Source organism: Siniperca chuatsi, linkage group LG8 (assembly GCF_020085105.1).
Source record: "Siniperca chuatsi isolate FFG_IHB_CAS linkage group LG8, ASM2008510v1, whole genome shotgun sequence".
Taxonomy (NCBI): Eukaryota; Metazoa; Chordata; class Actinopteri; order Centrarchiformes; family Sinipercidae; genus Siniperca; species Siniperca chuatsi.
Window position 1 is genome coordinate 1,975,887 of NC_058049.1, and position 12,399 is coordinate 1,988,285.

The 12,399-nt window shown below is 41.6% G+C and overlaps 1 long non-coding RNA gene across 1 annotated transcript; it reads left to right on the top strand.

The window, feature by feature from the left end:
• The first annotated feature begins 244 nt into the window (after positions 1–244).
• LOC122880201 lies at positions 245–11,314 on the top strand. Its single transcript, XR_006378865.1, has 4 exons — positions 245–742; positions 7,690–7,754; positions 9,872–9,937; positions 10,054–11,314. It is a non-coding gene; the product is annotated as an uncharacterized LOC122880201 (long non-coding RNA).
• Positions 11,315–12,399: the final 1,085 nt, after the last annotated feature.

Sequence of the window (12,399 nt, forward strand, 5' to 3'; positions counted from 1 at the left end):
GCTCGTCCACTAAGCCACAGCCGCCCGTTAGAACAAGATGAGTTTTGGGAAAAGTAAATCTTACTGTATGAACCTATGACATTGATAAGTAAGGGTTAGGTTTATGATAAAACGTTGTCTGGGTCCAATCTCTCAGATGTTTCTTTCAGGTTGACCACACCCTCCTCCAGATGTGAGCTATCACCTTGATTGGGGTATAAAAGGAGGTTAGTCAGCTGCGTATGTGCAGAGAGAGATGTATTGATGAAAGCAGAGCAGAAGTAGATTTAGTTAGCATGCATTTGTGTTCATTATTTTCTAGTTTAGAGACAGTCACTGCAAAAGAGCATGTTGGGCTCTGACAATTGCAAACACATAATTAACCCATTATAGTAGTATAGTTTGTCTGTTTTTGTACATTTTCAATCTGTCTTACCTGACTGAGAGATATGTCATCTTACCTTTTACAGTCAGGATCACCGGCTTTTGTCCTTGAACATTTTAATTGCGTTAGGACAATTAAATACTGGCAAAAATAACTCAGTAACCACTGTAGACACTATAGTATTTCAACCACAGCAACCAACTAGCAACATTTGGCCAACACCCAGTACAACCTACAACCACCTATTAATGCCCTATCTGGTCACACATTAAGTGCCCCGTCACATCACACAGAGACCAGTGAAATTTATTTATTGTAATTGGTCAACAGCACAAGTTTGCCTGTCAAACTTCACCAAAGTTCAACTCTTTGCAAAAGGTACGTGCAGATTTACTTTGCCTCTGCAAGCAAATGCTCTGATTTTGTCCGAAATGTTGTTGTATGCTGGTGTTACTGGTGGGTCCTGACAAACACCTAGCAATTATAAAGCAACAGGTTTCTAGCAATAGGTTCCCACATAGTCTGCAAGCACAAATACATTTTCTGAAAGAAAATGTATCCTTTTCTAGTTTGTGTCTCTCAGGTTGTGTGCATTTAGGATAAGTAAGGAGTCCTATGGAATTATACACAATTCAAATGTAATGGGTTATTTCTACATACACAAACAGGCAGAAACATGGTCCAGAAGCAGTTGAATATCCAGAGCTTTTATGTTTAGGAAGACTAAAAGAAAGTTACAATTCTGTCATTTCTTCTGCTGTTTTCTTCCATGTTGTCATTTTGCAGTGCCCTTGGTATTTACTGTAGATGGATTTTGTCTATCAGAGTGGCTGAGTGATGGCCACGACTTTTAACAAGTTAGTTTTCTGCTGTTATTGTGGCACAGTCCTGGGAGAGTTGAGGCTCGCTATCTGGAGGGCTGCATCAGACTGGAAATCTCAGACAGGAAAAAGACATTTAGATCTGATTCATTCTTTTAGATCTTCATCCTGACTGAGGATGAGATGGAGCTGGCAGGATGTCAGACAATAGAAACGCTTGACACCATCGGCCCATCAGCCTCAGCCCTGTGTGATGGACTAAGGTCGGAAATACATGAGGGCAAACACACTTGTCTGTCATCCCCTAAACACTAACGCTGTGTCCCAATCCCAGACCTCATACTAATTCTGAGGAGTTTTTGAATCTGCAGTGACAAAGTAAGTTTACTCCAAGATGTCAGTATGAAAAATAAATCCAATTGATTTTCAAGAGGCTCTTACCTCCCATTGGTGACCATTTTTTAAATTAATTCTTAAGTTTATTTTTTCTTCTTTAAAAAAAAAGTGTTGAATCTTTGGGAATATTTGGGAAAAATAATGAAGTTTAATGATGTTTCATTGTCTCCATTCAATGCAAGTCTTGCACTAGTTCCTGTTAATAAAAAAACATCAGAGATGTTAAGCCTTTGAGGCAAATTCGCGTCACATCTAGCCATGGTCAACAAGTCAGAGTCAAATCTCAAGTCACTCAAAAAGTCAATGATAGAGACAGTCCTGAGTCCAAAACAAGTCTATTGACAAGTCCCAAGTCTGAGACAAGTCCTGAATCAGCTGAAAAGTTTGAAACAGGTCTTAGGTGTGTTGACATGTCCCGAGTCAGTACACAAGTCTGTGATAAGTCTCGAGTCAGTCGACAAAGTATCAAGTCTCATGTCCACAAGTCTCAAGTCATTCGACAAGTCAAGGCTTTACCAGGTCAAAACTTGACCGTCACCTGAATTACTACTTAGGAAGTTTTGATTTACTAGGTCAATATAAGTTATTAGGTCAAATTTTATGAGGTACTATCATAACAAACTTATCTATTTATTCTCTTCTGTCAGCAATGGGCCTCCCCATATTACAGCCTGAAACACTCACACCATCTTTAGACAGCAGAGTGTCAGTACTGAGGTTGTCGAGGCCTTTGCTGCTGAGTTGAGCGTCACGTCGAGTCTGGCAGCAGAATATCTTGGTTTCGTTCTTTTCCTTCAGAGAAGCGGGACGCTGTCAGCGCTGCAGACCGGTCGGCTCTGCTGGCTGTCACCTACGTTCTGTACAGGAAACTATCACTGACAGCTGTCAAACCCCTCCCCCTCTTCCTCCTCCTCATCTTCCTCCTCCTGGCATTGCTCCTGCCGGCTGACACTGCCCTGACACCGGCCATGGTGCCAGCTCGGTTACGCCTCATCCATAAGGCATCACGCTGCTGTTATTGCACCTAACTTGCATGCAAAAAGTATGAGGACAAAGTTTTATTTTTTTCCCCTATGACGCCCATAGAGTGTATTCTTGGAGGAACGTCAGCATATAAATGGTGAAAAACTGCAGATTCAGGTGAGAGAGAACCGTCAGCGGTTTTTCCATGTCAGCAGTGATAAGGAGGTATCAGTGCTTCAGGGCTGAGATATCACCTGCAGGGGGAAACTCTCTCTGCTGTCACCTGCTGCCAACCATCACCCATCACCCCTCACTGGGTTGTGTCTCCACCAGCAGTGATGGCGGCAGGGGGTGAGGCAGGAGCCGGTGGCTGATGGCTTTATCACAGCAGGAAGTGGCCAGAGGGAGGTTTGACTGCTGGAGTCACATGAACTCTAAACTGACTGGTCAGAGCTCGAGTCAGGTTATTGGATGATATGGTACTTAAAGACAAGCAGGGCTGTTTCTAAAGTTTTGATGGCCTTGGGCAAGATTTCTTTAGGACCCCATGCTGAGTTCAACATAACTGCATGGAGTTTACTGAATAATCTCCATGCGCTTTAGCTCTATGTGACAATATTAATGGCATATGAATGAATTTATTACCCTAATGCTGTTTTAATTATTTACTTTTTGGCCTCTTGAAAAACATTTTTAATCTAAATTACACTTTTTTCACCTGGTTATCTAAAGTTTTAATGAAGAAGCAAAATATTAGTGAACTTAATAACCTCATAATATATCTTCTAGTTCCAAACAGTCCAAATTAGCTTTTTTTCTAAAATAAAAAAATCTATTGTTGTTAACTCAGCATTGTGGGCTGTAATGAACATCAACCTCTCTAAGAGCCAGTACTGGGGCTTGAGTTGGTGCAGGAATTATATCTACATGTAAACATCTCTGTAGATGTGTGCAAAAAAAAAAAAACAGTGTTATGAGTAACTTTAGATTTAACGTTACTTAGACTAAGCCTACAAAAATTCTAAAATGCCTTTTTCATCTGAAAGGATTTGCGTCCACACTAGCCTTTCCAGTTGGTTTTAGTAGAGTCCTCTGTCCACAGTGAAACACCCAAACAATATAAGAATGGCTTACGCTCTTCTTCTTCATCCTCTTTTCAGTTGGCAAACAACAAAACTGCATCACACATCTGGTAAGGGGTGGGACAGACAGCCTAGCTAACCAAATCAATATTTCATGGTCACAACATCATCTGACAATATCAGCATAAATACAGGTTAATGACAACAGGCGTTTTAAGGTTTACACACTCCAGAGGCCATTTTGAAAAAGGTCAGTTTTGGGGGGAGAAAGATGCCTTTTTAGCTTGGATGGTTGAAATGGAAAGAAACAGATCTTCGCATCTCACATCTCCAAAATGAAAATGAACACTGTAACTGCACTGGATATGTTACAGGTCCAGTAAAATTAACACTTCTTGGAAAAGTGTTTCTTCCTGCAAAACAGTGGTGAGCTGAAGATAAACAAAAGATTCAACCAATAAAGTCTTTTAAATGAAACAGGGTTTCTCTCTGTACCTGACAGACCAATAGTTTACACTTAAGATTGAGCCCTCACGAGGCTACGTCCTGCCCTAACAACCTGTGTCAACAGGAATTTCATAACATTAAGGAAGTATTGATACCAGTTCCACTGTAATGATACCATTTTTATACCCCAAATCCATGCAAGAATTAAAATAAAATCCTGCCACGCAAATGTCTTACACAAAATGAATTACGCCTGTGCATTCTCACTTACGTGCAGACGGAAGAAGCATGTTCAACTCTTTTAAGCTCTCACGTGATATGTGCTGTATGATCTGTGTTCACTGCAAGGTGGTGTTCAGAGCACAGTGCATGATGACATCACCAACATGCAACAGGTAGCAGGAAAGGGCTGGAGAACTTGGACAACAAAACAATGAGCCAAAGGCGATTTGTAAATTATGTAGGCTATTTCACTTTAATACAAAAGATGGCAGTGGCAGTCAACATCCTTCGGAGAAAAACAAGAAAAGTTTTGGTCCATAAACCTTTTTCGGACAGCTGTCATGTCAGATTTATGTATCGTTGATGATGGTGGCACCTCCCCTGTTTTGGGAGGTCCCCAAACTGTACTGAAGGAAGTGTAAGGCAGAGGGCAGCAGCCTCCTCTGCCTGTAGGACCTGCCGGCTTTGTGCCCCGGTGTCCTGAACATGTCATATCTGTAACCTACATGGAGTTCCTGTTCAGCGTCTGCAGGTTTACCGTTGTCACTAAATCACAAGACGTCATAAATAAGGGCCATGGGCTCATTTGTTCCGAACGAAGCGATGCAAACGGTTACTGTGTGAGACGTGTCATGTTTATGACAGCATTACAGAGACTTTATGATGTCAGGAGTGGGGGTGGGAGTTGTTTCTCAGCGCCTCGGCTTATTTACCAGGGATAACAGACACATCTCAGACGCCGCTCCTCTGGGAAAACACATTCATGGATGACACACTCGGCTCATTTCACGGGAGAGGCGGATAGATTGCTGCTCTCCCTCCTAACTATCCAATCGCTCTTTGTTAAACAAGGCACAAACCCAATTACAAAGTGCCACATGCTGACAGTTTATTAACATCATCGCCGCGAGAGAGAGAGGCTGGGCCCGCTCGGCGGGGGTGGTGGGGGCGTATTCTGCTCTTCCTGTTTGAAGTGCAGGGATTGTCCTTTTATTAAGAAAAGAAGGTTTGTGTTTGGAAAGGCTGAGCAGGTAATCAGTTATACTTCATATTCATCTTCAGTGTTTTTTAGAGAATGTGAGAGAAAACAAGCCCAATGCCTCGGGTCAGTGTTTCCTGTTTTGTAGAAAGCTCAGAAAGGCTAATGGAGTAATATTTCTGGGCTGTGTCTGATCTCAGCCTCTGATCACTTCATTAAACTGATGTTGATGAATGCACAAAGCAGCCGGGGCGCGAGCAGACGCAGCAGATGCATCTTAATCAAGCAGAACAGGAGAGGAAGGTGGGATGCATGTAATCACTCACTCACTTCCTCCCCTCCTTTCTGCCTTCATCCTCACTGTAATGAACTCATTCATGACTGAGCAGATCTGCCACTTCACAAAAAATGAAGAGGAACAGGTAGCAGACCTGAGGTGAGACCAACAGTGAAAGCACTTGGATGACTACTGCTGTTTCACTGAACATCTGGGGCTTCCCACCCATTCAATCAGGGGCCCCTGAGTGAACCAAATGCCCCATTCACAGCTTCTCTGCTTTACTGTACACAGAGACTCAAACAACATATACAAATTTGTTTCCGTAAAGGTTCAATGGGCCGAAACTCTGCTCGCTATTGGTTCTTTTCGAATAATCCCAGGAATTAAGCCTAGGAACTAAAAGGCATAGGCTGCCTGTAAATCATTTGGGACACGTCTAATTCAAGTCAAAAGTCTAAATGAGCAAAATTCAAATTATGTCAGTTCAAAATGTTGACTATAAAATGACTTAAGGATTGTAACCTTTTCTATTCAAGCTGTCACTCAACTTTCTTCCTAAATAAATGAAACATTTTCACATCTTTGTCTATGAGTTTGAGTTTCCCAAAGCATCTTTTTTTATTGTTCCAGGATTTTACCTGGTCCATACTCATTTTGCTGTCAAGTGTTGAGTCAAATCTGTAGATTTGACTTGCTTAAGACTTGACTCCCTAAAGTCATCTAGAATAGATGTAGAAGACATCCTGCATATTTCCATTTGATGGGATGGTGCAGCCTTAAAAATAATTGTGTTATGGGTTTAAATACTTCACTATTTAACTCATGGGTTTAATGACTCTAAATTTCTCATTTTTCTCAATTTAACTTGAAGATTAGGAAAATTAGACCAACAACAGTAAAAAGTAATGGCTTTGAGATGCAAGTTTTGCCAATGACAAGAGAAGATGGCCATTATGTTTTTCTTTGTAATTTATGTTGCATGACTTTCTAACGTTAGTAGACTACATCCTGTTGTTGTTGCTTTTTGCTCTTCATCTCTCATAGTCTCAATATTGATACCATTGACACCCAGTGGTTTCTTACTGTTTGAATGATGCTATGGTTATAGCAGCATCAAGGCTTGGGTTTGACCAATCAGAAATGTTCAGTACAGACTTGGTGCCAATAATTCCAGGGCTGCTGAAAAGTACTTCTTAGCAGGGACGTTTTGGGGAACTATGGCCTGGAACTTAAAAGCCTGGTTCCTCTGGATGAAATACAGGAAGACTTCCTTAATTCATAAAAAGGTTCTCAGTAAAGTTGTGACTATATGTTGCACCTGTGCAAGTTCCATGTGAACTGACTGTACGGGGTTTTTTGTATGCGAGTTAAACAATGACGGGATATAAACTTGGATCCATTTACAGTGTTTGTCTGAAAACCGTGAAATGGTTTGTAGGCCTCATGGGCCACTTAATGGGGCCAAGGACAGCTACAAGTGGAGTGAAACTAGGCCCCAAGTGGGATATCTGCTGGTTACAGGTTATATTTTATAGATTGAGGAATATTAACAGACAAACACTATTCAGAAGATAGTGTAAACACTCCATCATACCTGCTGTCAGATCATCTGAAGGGATTGTAAAACCCCACATATCCAACAGTGGGTTCATTTTTACAGTCTCTTTATTTTCAGTTACAGTATAAATACTGTATGCATCATTGAAAAGAAACACAAACAAACAGATACATAATATATAAAGTGAATGTTACTCTAAGGCAACTTTAAGAGGAAAATCAATGGAATAATGGGATAAAAGACCTCCTCCTCCTGGATGCAGCAAAGCACCCAGCACTCCTCCGTGCACCACCCCGCGGTGGGCAGCTTTTTTTTTTTTTTTTTTTTTTAGGGTATTGCGGCCTGAGCTCTCGCCCCTTTCTGCTGCGGCAGGCAGAAACAAATGTGAACTATAAATCTGACATACGGCTCGCCTGGGGCCGTCCGCAGGTTTACAGCCATGCGGGGGGCAGCACTTCGTGGGCTGGTCCACCCATTAAAATGGGCCACATGCCATTAGAGTGGACACACTATGGCATAATGTTGTATAATTTCCCTCTACTTTAGACCAATTATTTATTCATTTGCCCTCTTGTAGGAAGACGAGGAGGCAGAGTCCTGGCCACATACACCAGGGAGAACAGACAGGAAGAAGCCTAATAGGTTAGTGTGTGTGTGTGTGTGTGTGTGTGTGTGCGCACTTTAGTTACGTATACATATGGTCTAAGTTGAAAACCACTTGTATGTAAAGCAGAATAATCAAGACACTGTCCTTTTTAGAGTTCAGGAAACTCATGACAAGAGCAACTTTCAGTTTAATCGCTGCTTTTTGCTGCTTATTCCAAGTTTATAATGTTTTTACAACCTCACAATTTAATTCATTTCAAGCTCACAGTTTCTCCCTATAAAGAACAATTTTTAAAGCTGACACCGAACAAATCTGGCTTTAATTACTGTGTAATGTATGGACAAAAATCAGAAACACACTGACATGGAATTTCACAACAACAATTCACAAATGGACATTAGCATGAAACAGTGAAGGAAGTGTTATTTTTAAATATTAATGTTTCTTTCTATGTTTAGGTGACCTGCAGTAAAGCAGGATGTTCATTCAGCATTAGTGATCACATCACAAACAGAATCATCTGTTTGACCCTTTTGGTTTACGCTGTTCTCAGATTTTTGATGACTCTGATGACTACATTATTTTTCTTAAGTAAAACTAAACTGAAACCTGATTTCTAAAATTGAATAATTGAAATAATTCTGGAAAAAAAATGGCACAAACTCAAAGTAAATTGAAACTGAACTGAAGTTCAATTCCATGTCGCCCCTTACTCTACCACACACAACTATTAACTACAATATTAGTTAATAGTTTGGGGGGTATAAAAGTCCACCTGAAAACAAATCATGTCAAAGTGTTTTTCAAATGTATATGTACTAATGAGAGAAGAAAAGCTTTAAAAGGAATATCAGAAATGCTCATTTAGCTCCTAAGCTAATTGTAAGCTAAGGACAGACAGAGCACCTTGCACAGTGAGTGTGACTTCCTACTGAATGACACTGTGGTCAAGGGCTGGGATCACTTTGGGAAGAGGGCCTGAGAGAAAGACAACCTCTTGAATCTGTTCTTTGGCAGATCAGCACAGTGAAATGTTTGGTGTCATGACAGCCTGTTGATCCCTCAGGGAGGTCAGAGGTCCCAGTCAGTAGAGGCTCAGTGTCGTCCTCGAGGACACTTCAGCAGGTCGGAGGGCAGCCAGCTGCCGTCAGCTCTGAGCCGTTTGTGTCTCAGCATTTTTATTATTTTACAGTTATTGCATTTGGCAGCTGAGCAGATTCTCTTTGCAGATGATGTTGGCAGTTTTCCGTCATTAGTCTGCTGTTAGTGAAGAGTGACTGAAAATAGATATGAGGAGTACATTCAAGTAAGGATTCAAATCCATCATAACATAACAGGATGCAAACCTCGAAGAGAAGAAGGGGGAAACTCAACAGGCCTTTCAGTGTACATATTCCGATCTTCCGATTTGCTTAGAGGAGACCGCTGTTCGTGTCCTGTGTGAAATCAAAAGTCAACGCTGAGTTATTTCAAGTCACGTGACTTACTAATGTAACTTAGTTATTTTAACTGTAACCGTCAGCTTTTCCTAAACTTAACCAAGTAGTTTTGGTGCCTAAACCGAACCAAACTGTGACCGTTTCACAACGTTAACCACGTGTTTACTGTTACCATGACAACGAAGGTCCGGTACGCCTGTCGCTGGGACCCTCCAGGTCACGTATGTCATTTTGGGAGTCATTGGCAAATGACCTATTCTGTCATTTAGGTATGAGGATTTGTTGGGATTTAGAGACATATTATGATGTACGTACAGGGATAAAATAACAGATTTCTTAAACAAGGCCTCTGGCCTGGCCCTGGAGGCTGCCGGGGGCTCTAAGGTGCATGAGGAGTGAGGACCTGACCCTAAAAAACTTCACTCTAATTTGGCTACATCTGAATACACCTGCCAGTCCCTTCTGACTGGTTCTAGACATGTGATCAGCCAGCACCATCATCAGGGTCTGGGGGGGCCCAAAACCCATCTACTATCAGATGGTAAATAGATTTACATGATATGATGAGTTTGTTGGTAATCGTGACAATACTTCCAAACCCAGCTGTTTTTGTTTTTTATTTTATATATATATAATTATTTTGCTATGTTTTGTTATGCACCTATATATAAAAATAAAAATAATTTACAATACTGTTATGTGGCTTTGGACAGTGTTTGGCCATACAGCATGAGTTTGAGATGATGGAGCCATCTGAAGAGGTTTTAAACAGGTGTAAAGTAAGATAATTTTGTATTTTTTATATGAAAGCTTAAATGTTATTTGTCAACTTTGAGACTTGAAGGCCTGAGCTGTTGCATTCCTCTATCAAAAGGCCTTTCTTCTTGTTTGGAAGGTAAGAGGAGGAAAATAAGTCCTGAGAGAAGTGATTGTCTGCGGCCTCGCCATCCTATCTACAGTAGCGCTCTGAGCGGTCTGCAGCCGCTTTAAACCTGTAAGACGTTCAGCGTTCCTCCTTTAATCCTCCTGAGAAGACGGCCTGAGAGGGAAGGAATGTGCCGGATCAAACGATCCCGCTTCTCCTCCCCCGCCTCCCACCTGAAGACCAGAACAAGGACGCTCTGTTTTCAGGGGGATTCTCAGGTAACCGGAGCCGCTGCCCCCTCTGCAGCCGCCCACACTTTCCCCCCGGCGGATCCCTTTTCCCACCTGAAGCCGGGCCTTGTTCCACACTAAACGACTACGATGTAATTAGTCTCAGGGACACAAAGACTTCAGCAGCCCCTCCTCAGCCCGTACAGACGTCTCAATGACTCATTAGGAGACAACAGATTAGATACGGAGGTCTAGGATGTCCTCCGCCCCGCCGTCCACCTGCCGACAGGTGAGCTGGACGCGAGCTCCGCCCCCCACTTCTCTACAACTCTCATTACCTGTCTGGAGCAGAGGTCGTGATCCCTCCCACGGGACCTGCTGGATGTAACGAGAGGGGCGACCTCATCCTGCGAGGGAGGAAGGAAGGAAAGGAAAGGAAAGAAAAGGAAACAAGCTCAGGATGAAAGAGGAGATGAGAGATTTAATGGGATGGTGATGGATACCGACCACACACACACACACACACACCCTGACCACCTCTCTCTGAAAATAGGATTTGACGTTGTGGATACAATGCCGCATCTTTATTTGTGGTGGGTGGTAATCCTGTGTGTAGGTGTGTGTGTGTGTGTTGAGCTCTTTTCAATTGAAGTCTCACTTTGTTAGATCAATTGGTGATATTTCTAAGAGTTGGCAAGACAACATACATAATTAACACATATTAAGCTACACATTCACGATTTTGAGTTTCCTGTACATGAAAAAAACGAGTTTTGGCCTTCACTCTCAAAGCTGCTGTCGTCTTTTGAAAACGCTGAACTCCACTTTATGAAAGAACAAACAAGTATATAGCAGAAAATATGTGAAAGTGCGAAACATTAGCTGCAGTTCAGAATCAACATAACTGTGAAGCACTTTGTAATCCAGGTTTTGAAATTGCTCATTTAAATAAAGTTTTACTTATTTCCTAATTCACTTACTTTCAGTGATGGCTCTGTAGTCCATTAGCATCTCAGATCAGACAAAGTTTTCAAAAGTTTCAAGTAACTGGGAACAAAGATGACGACTAGCTGAATTTCACAGCCCATGTTGATGTTTTATGTAAGTTTGTCAAAATGTTCTGAAATGTATATAAGACAAATAGAAATCATCTCTGTGTGATGGCCTGTGTCCATGATGCTATAGAATGCCTGGCTGCATTGTACTGAGTGCACTAAAATATGTATTTTTATTATGTTTATTGTTTTTACTGTATTTATTGTCTTTATTGGTGAGACTAAAACATATTCCCTGTCCTGGTGGGACAATAAAGCTCTACTGTATTATATTCTTTTAAGAAAATGTCCTTCAGCAGCTTCATTGCAGAGACGCAGGGACAACAACACTGCTTTTCATCAGAGTCCTCAAGTCTGGACTGGAGTGTGTCTTTGCTTCACAGACATGGCGGGTTAAAAGCTAGTTTTAAGAAAAGGTTGTATAATTATATTCAATGAACATTGCAAGGCATTTACATTTTGAGTATAGTAAAGGTTGATAAGCCTTTACTTCTCAAGCATGACAGACACTCACCTGGTATAGAAAACAATGACAGGCAGGAACCTTCAGCATGTCAAAACATGAGAAAGGACAAGGAAATTAAACTTTGAGGGCCTTTGATTTCACAGTTTTTCACTTTTCCAAATTACTGTATTTGAAAGTAAAAACAGTGAGTGCAGCCAACTTTTTGTTTGCTTAAATGACCCTCTTTTCACTAACACTGGTACTTCAAGCCACCATAATATATGTTAATGTATGTGAACCCAATCAATTCATTCTATCAGCATAAAAAAAGAAACATTTTTGGTGGCTTTTACCCTCCACTGCGTCTGTGATACGAGGACCTGCTGATGGCTCTGCAGTTAAAATATGGGGTCTAATCCGTCTCCGAAACGCCGTCCAGGTCAACGAGCTCATTTAAAACTTCCTGACAGACAGGACTGACAGCAGATCCTCCAAATAAATGGAGCGGCTCGTCAAAAAAAGAGGAAGGGCGGGCGAAGACTGCATCGGCCACGACTATGAAAGCCTCTATCTGTCTGTGGCCGCAGGCTGTGAAGCTCAGAGTGAAGGAACTGATGATAAAATGAGTTTTTGAATATGGAGTGAA